Source organism: Phragmites australis, chromosome 2, assembly GCF_958298935.1.
Source record: "Phragmites australis chromosome 2, lpPhrAust1.1, whole genome shotgun sequence".
Taxonomy (NCBI): domain Eukaryota; kingdom Viridiplantae; phylum Streptophyta; class Magnoliopsida; order Poales; family Poaceae; genus Phragmites; species Phragmites australis.
The window spans coordinates 12,751,733-12,759,722 of record NC_084922.1 but is presented as its reverse complement, the minus strand read 5'-3'; positions in this window follow the sequence as shown (position 1 = coordinate 12,759,722).

The following is a 7,990-nucleotide window of genomic DNA, read 5'->3' as shown; positions in this document are numbered from 1 at the left end:
CGAACAAGGCACTTGTGAACTGGGTGCCGTTGTCGGTGATGATCCGATTGGGGACACCAAAGCGGCTAGTGATGCCGCGGATAAACTGGAGCGCCGTGTTTTTGGTCACCTTGATGACTGGGACCGCCTCCGGCCACTTGGTGAATTTGTCGATAGCGACATATAGGTATGCATAGCCCCCGACTGCTCGGGGGAATGGACCCAGAATGTCCAAACCCCAGACCGCGAAAGGCCATGACAGGGGAATGGTATGGAGAGCCTGAGCTGGCTGGTGAATCTGCTTTGCATGGAACTGGCATGCCCTGCAGCGCCGAACCAGCTCGGAAGCATCCTGGAGAGCTGTAGGCCAGCAGAAACCTTGCCGGAAGGCTTTCCCGACCAGCGTGCGGAACGATGAATGGCCACCGCACTCGCCCTCGTGGACCTTAGCGAGAAGATCGCCGCCTTCTACCCGAGAGATGCATTTCAGGAGGATACCTCCTACGCTACGTCGGTAGAGATCCCCATCTACAATGGCATAGCGTTTGGACTGCCGAGCAACCCTTTCGGCAGACGCCTCATCCTCGGGTAGGAACTTTTCTTTCAAGTACCCTCGGATGTCAGACATCCACGAGGCATCTTGAGAACATTCGGCGAGCACAGCGCGCTCGTTGGACGGCGGCGCCCTGACGGGGCTTCCCACTGAGGGCACCGCCGGGGTTTCCTGAATTGAGTTCGAGGTTTCCCCTTCATCCTGTTCGGCAGGCAGGACGGAAGGCCGTGCGAGTCTTTCTTCAAAGACTCCGGCAGGGACGCGCGCACGTGATGAGGCCAGGCGAGAGAGCTCGTCGGCCGGAGCATTGTCGCGGCGAGAGATATGCCGCAATTCGAGGCCGTCGAAGCGTCTCTCGAGCTTTCTGACTGCAGCCACGTACGCCGCCATTTGAGGATCCGTGCACTGGTACTCCTTGGACACCTGGTTGACGACCAGTTGGGAGTCCCCTTTGACCAGGAGGCGACGAATCCCGAGCCCCACCGCAGCTCGGAGGCCGGCGATGAGACCTTCATACTCCGCCATGTTGTTGGATGCGCGGAATTGCAACTGTACGACGTACCGGAGCTCTTCACCCGTTGGGGAGGTGAGAACCACTCCGGCCCCTGCGCCTTTCAGCGAGAGGGAGCCGTCGAAGTGCATGACCCAGTACCCGGGCGCGTCGTGCCCGGGATAGGCAGAAACCTCATCTGGGACGACGCAGGGGACGGGCGTCCACTCTGCCAAGAAGTCGGAGAGTGCCTGGCTTTTAATTGCCTGGCGACTGACGAAGTGTAGGTCGAACTCCGCCAGCTCTACTGCCCATTTGACAACGCGCCCGGTGCCTTCCCGGTTCCGGAGAATGGGTCCCAGTGGATAAGTGGTAACCACCGAGACTTTGTGCGCCTGGAAGTAGTGGCGCAGCTTCCGGGAGGCGATGAGCACGGCATAGAGCAGCTTCTGAGCTTGGGGATACCTTGTCTTGGCCTCCCGGAGGACCTCGCTGACGAAGTACACCGGTCGCTGTACCCGGCGGGCCCGGATGGTGGCCCCACCCGGGGGGCTGCCACAGCCCCCAGGGTCGGCGGTATGGTCGGGGTTGGCCGAGCATTCGAGCTCGATTCCTTGGCTGGGAAGAGCAGTGTGCTCGGGCTCGACCCCTCGCTCCGGGGGAGCCACGAGGACAGGTGAGTGGTCGGGGGCCTCTGGGAGCTGGGACCCAGCACCCGGCCCTGAACACTCGTCTCGCTCCACCACCAATACTACGCTCACAACCTGAGGAGTGGCTGAAACGTAAAGCAGCAGGGGCTCACCTTGAGGAGGAGCCACCAACACGGGTGGTGAAGTAAGGTACTTCTTTAAGTCGCGGAAGGCCTGCTCGGCCTCCGGCGTCCAGTCAAAATGACCGGATTTTTTCAGAAGCTTGAAGAGGGGGAGCCCTCGTTCCCCGAGCTTGGAGATGAAGCGCCCGAGGGCGGCCATGCAGCCGGCGAGGCGCTGGACTTCCTTGAGTCGAACCGGGGGTCGCATCTGCTCGATGGCCCGGATCTTCTCCGGATTGACCTCGATTCCTCGGCCAGAGACCAAGAAACCAAGGAGCTTGCCCGCCGGGACCCCGAAGACACATTTCTCCGGGTTGAGCTTGAGGGGGGTAGAGCGGAGACTGTTGAAAGTCTCGGCAAGGTCCTCGAGCAGGGTGGCGCGGTCTCGGGTTTTGACCACGAGATCGTCGATGTAGGCTTCGACGTTGCGGCCAACCTGCGAGTTAAGAGTGATACGAATGGCGCGCTGGAAGGATGATCCAGCGTTGCGCAGGCCGAAAGGCATTGACATGTAGCAATAAGTCCCCACCGGGGTAGTAAAAGCAGTTTTTTCCTCGTCCCCTACGGCCATGCGAATCTGGTGATACCCAGAGTTTGCATCTAGGAAGCACAAAAGATCACATCCCGCAGTTGAATCTACGATTTGATCAATGCGAGGTAAGGGGAAGGGATCTTTAGGACAAGCCTTGTTAAGGTCGGTGTAGTCCACGCACATGCGAAGCTTGCCGTTGGCCTTCGGGACGATGACTGGATTTGCTAGCCAGTCGGGGTGGAGGACTTCTCGGATGAATCCGGCGTCGAGGAGCTTGCGGACCTGCTCGCGGATAAACTCCTGGCACTCTGGCGCCTGCCGCCGGACCTTCTGCTTCACCGGGCGGGCGTCCGGACGCACGGCCAAGTGATGCTCGATCACCTCCCTAGGGATCCCGGGCATGTCGGACGGTTGCCAGGCAAACACGTCCACGTTAGCCCGGAGGAAGGCGACGAGCGCGCTTTCCTATTTGCTGCCCAGGTCGCTGCCGATTCGGACAACCTGGGTAGTGCCTTCGCCCACCTCGACCTCCTTCGTTGGAACAGAGGTGTCGGCGGCGAGTCGGGGTCTGGATGAAGAGGGTCCCGGGCCCCCTGAAGAGCCATCAACCTCGGCCTGTGCTGAGACCAGAGCCATGTATGATTGTTCGGCGCAGGAGACGGCGCCGCGGGAGTCGGCGACCACGGAGATAGAGCCTGCGGGGCCGGGCATCTTAACCGTAAGGTATGCATAATGCACGGCCATCATGAACTTGGCAAGCGCCGGACGCCCGAGGATGGTGTTGTAGGGGAGAGGGAGCTCCGCAACATCGAAGAGGACGCACTCCGTGCGGAAGTTGTCCCGGCTCCCAAATGTGACAGGCAACTCAACCTGCCCGAGGGGCAGGGAGTGCCCGGGAGTTACTCCACAGAAAGGGAGTGACGGCTTTAGGCGTCGGGAAGATACTTGCAGCTTCTCAAAAGCCTCCTTGGAAAGGAGGTTGAGGCCGGCACCACCGTCGATCAGCACTCTGCCGACCTTAACATTGCAGATAGTGGGAGACACAACCAGAGGTAGCCGTCCCACGGCTGCAGTGCTGACGGGGTGATCTGCCATGCTGAACGTGATCGGAGCATCCGACCACCTCAGGGGTCTTGTGGCCTCCTCGCTCGGGGTTGCCGAGCACACTTCGCGCCGCATGACCTTGATGCCACGGCGCGAGCAGGGTGTGTAAGCGCCCCCGTCGATGAAGGCAACCGCATGCTCGGGCTCCTGGAAGCCGAGCTCGGTGTTGTTGGGGACGACCTCGGCATTGCCTCCTCCGTGGGACTCGTCGCGCTCCCTCTGGCGCTGCTCCACGAGTCCTTTGACCGTACGACACTCCGTGAGGTCGTGCCATCTGGTCAGGTGTATGGGACACCATTTACCTGGCTCGGGCCCCGCGGGAGCGGGGACCCTCGCTGGAATAGGAGCTCGGCCAGGGGCCGGGGCTCTTGCTGGAGCTGACGCCCTAGCCGGTGCCGGGGCCCTCGCGGGCACAGAGGCCCGAGGAGGAGCCCGAGCAGGGGCCCTGACGGGGCGCCGATCGGCACCCGGCTGACGCTCTTGCCGGCGATCGGGCTCTTGCGGCTCCCTGTGAGCGGGGACTTGGGCTGGCTCAACGGGAGCGGCCTCGCGCTTCCTTCTCTTTTTCTTTTCCCGCTTATCAGAGCGGGAAGAACTTGGCTGGTCGGAAACGGGGCGAGGAGCATGCCATGCCCTGGCCTCCGCAGCCTTGGCGCACTTATCGGCCAGTGCGAAAAGCTCCGCAGGGGTCTCGATCTCGTGCGTACCTAGCTTCTCGAGCATCCGCTCATCACGGACGCCCTGCCGAAAAGCAACAATAACAGCATGGGGGGCCACTCGCGGAATAGTGTTGCGAACCTGGCTGAAACGCTGTATAAATCGCCGTAGCGTCTCCCCTTCCTGCTGTTGGACGGCGTGGAGGTCGCACTCCAGACCGGGACGTGCGAACGTACCCTGAAAGTTGGCCACGAATTGGTGGCACAGGTCATCCCAGGAGCTGATAGATCCTGGGGGTAAGTTCATAAGCCAAGAGCGGGCGGAACCCCTCAAGGCAACATGAAAATAGTTTACCATCACCTTTTCGCTGCCTCCGGCCGCTTGGACGGCCGTCGTGTAGATCTGGAGGAACTCGACGGGGTCGATGGACCCGTCATACTTCTCCGGCAGCTCGGGGCGGAACTTGGAAGGCCACCTCACCCGGCGGAGCTCGGTGGTGAAGGCACGGCAACCGGTGCCGTACCCCGCAGCACGAGCGGGGGTTCTTGGTGGCGAGAAGCGGCGAGCCGGGGATCCCCGGTGGTCATGGGCTGGGAGAGAGGAAGCCTGGTCCTCTGCCCCAACCCCCTGCCGGGTCTCCCGCTGACGTTCGAGAGTGACTCGAGCATCTTCGTGGCCCCTCCGCTCGTCAAGGTGCAAACGAATGTCCCGGGCTCCGGACATGGCCAGGGGGACGGCACTCCGCCTGGAGACCCCTCGGCCCGTGCGGGTGTTGCCCGCTGAGGAGCCGGCTCTGGCGGCACCGTGCTGAGAAGTGGTGCGAGGACTCCCGGCCTGCACCTGGCGACGAGCAGTGCCGACCAAAGCGACGACGTCTTGCATCCACCGGCCTTCCGGAGTGTTTGGCGTGGCCTGAATGGGCGGGTGTCTGAGGAGAGCTTGTGCTGCAAGCAACGCGCTCCCTGGGCTGGCCTCACTGAAAGCGAGCCTGCACCGAGGCGGCACCCGACGTGGTCCAGAGGCAGACCTGGCGGCCGGGGTCCCGACCACCTGCTGGGGGTCGGAAAGTACGTTGGCAGCGGCGGCGGCGCTGATGGGCCCAGCGCCTTGATCCCCTTGGGCGGGAAAAGCCGCACGCGTGGATGGCGGCTGCCGCGGGTACGCAGCAGCGACGGGGCTTTCTTCGTGGGGCAGCGTTCCGTTACTGGAAGTGGAGCCGGAACGCTGGAGACGGTGCCCACCTACCATCTTTTCCTGTGGAGAAAAAAGTGAAACAAACAATCCAGGGATATTCCCCCCTACCTGGCGCGCCAGCTGTCGGAGAGTGAACTCCTGTCGCAGGGATCCCGAGAGACCCCTTTTTAGAGATTCGGCCGGGGGGATGATCCTGAAAAAACTTGTTTGGGAAATAAGCGGGAACGGAAATAAATGCGATGGCTGGCGGGAGACGATCACCCTAATGCAAGAAAAAGTGGGTACGCCGGGTTTTAGACAGGTTCGGGCCGCACGGAGGCGTAACACCCTACTCCTGTATGAACACTATATTTATCCTTGAAGGGAATTCTTCAAGGAGGTATCTGGTTCTAAGGGGAGAGCTGTTTACAAAGAGCTTGAGGCTCTTATGTTCTAGCTTAACTTGAGCTGGTTCGAGTGTCTGTCGATCTATCTTTGGCCTGGTTCGTCGGAGATTGTTGGTCGTCTGGTGGTCGAAGGCCTTTTTTTCTCCTTGCTTTTAGTGTTCTCCATCCTTTCCTTTTATAGGCGCGCCGACCTCAACATATCCTGAATGGGAAAGAGGGGACACGAATGCCAAGGTGCCACGGAGAAAGGCGTAATCATTTCATTTTGGCGAAGTGACAGGGGCGGTGGAGAAATGCGGCGCGCATTCGACCACCAGCCGCTGCGGAAGCCTCGGGGCGCCCTAAAAGGGGCCCACCGGTCAGCCTCAGAGGTGCCCAGTGCGCCCACCCTGTCTTGTTCTTCTGCCAGGGCAGGGTGGCAGGCGGAGTGCTTCGATTCTGGCAACGTTATCCCGAGGCACCTGGATAAAACGGGACGGGACCCGTGCATTTAATGGACCCACGGCCCCCTGCTAGTGCATGGCAGGGTCTGACACTGGGGCGTGGGCAGCTGAGAATGTCAGGATGTCAGGATGTCAGACCGCGCGTGCCTATTAAATGCGGCATTGGGCCTTTGACTGGATGACACCCTGACAACGGGACCCTTCGGGTCGTTGAATGATCTTGCGCGAACCTTCGGGGCACCGAGTCCTCGGGGGCTGCCACGTGCAGCCCCAAACACTCTCTCCCGAGTACTGCGGTGGGACCTTCGGGGCACCGAGTCCTCGGGGGCTGCCACGTGCAGCCCCGAGCACTCTCTCCCGAGCACTTTGGTGGGACCTTCGGGGCACCGAGTCCTCGGGGGCTGCCACGTGCAGCCCCGAGCACTCTCTCCCGAGCACTTTGGTGGGGCCTTCGGGGCACCGGGTCCTCGGGGGCTGCCACGTGCAGCCCCGAGCACTCTCTCCCGAGCACTTTAGTGGGGCCTTCGGGGCACCGGGTCCTCGGGGGCTGCCACGTGCAGCCCCGAGCACTCTCTCCCGAGCACTTTGGTGGGGCCTTCGGGGCACCGGGTCCTCGGGGGCTGCCACGTGCAGCCCCGAGCACTCTCTCCCGAGCACTTTGGTCTTAGTATTTGGACCCTGCAGATCATCGGGGAACTAGGGTGCTCGGGAACCAGAGGCGGCGGCCCCGAGCACCTTCTCCCGGGACTTAGCTTTTTCTTACCTCGCAGGGTGGTGACATGTGGTGGATAGCCGGCCTGGCCTCGGGACTTAGGGACCCCTGGTTCTGAATACACCGACACATATGCATATATATGAATAAATATTCTTTTATAGGAAAATAGCTCACAATGTACACATGTGTTTATACACATAACACATATATCCACACATATGTACATTTGTATAAAGCACACATACACACTTAGGGATTTATCTAATTTTGCAAAAATCTTTTTAAATTTCTTTTGAAAAAGTTTTTATCTTCTTGGTTTTGGGATTTTGGGCTATTATAATAGGTATTATCATTAATTACCAAAACCACACATAATGGCTAGATGCACATTCAATCTCCCCCACTTTAGATATTGATGATAATCTCACTAGATAATTATATTTGACAAAATTTTAAAGTTATAAGTATACATTTGATCCAAAGATGAATATATATAAAGAACAAGTTTTGGAAACATCAAACATCACAAAGACATTTGAGGTTGCCAAAAATAGCTTTACTAACATCAAACACCACAAAGGTTTTGATGTTAGTAAAAACCAATATGTATATAGTAAACTCCTCTACAATCTATATATGTGTGAATGAATCTTGAATATTATTGCATATATCGTCTATCTCAAATTTTGGACGGAGTTTCCTTCATACATATCAAGCAAGCATGATAGAGTATGTATGAAGTTGAATATGCTCATGGAAAGCAAAACAACTTCCAAAAATAAATTGCATGATTTTGCTTTTGAAACTCCCCCCAAATGACATCCTCTTTTCAAACATATGCGATTACAAGTTTTCTCCCATGAGCAATAATTCTCCCCCATAAACAATCTCTTTCAAAATATAACTTCTAGTTCAAATTCTCCCCCAATTGACATTAATACTAAAATAGAATCATTGAAACAAAATTTTCCCTAATTCACATCAAATTTGTAAGAATTATGGAGAACTTGCCAAAAGAGATTTTTTTTTCCAAAGTACATTAGCTCTATCCCAGAAAAGGAATCATTGAGAGCTAGTGCAAGACCTTGTATAGTGTAATATGTGTATTTTCCATAATTTGAGTTAA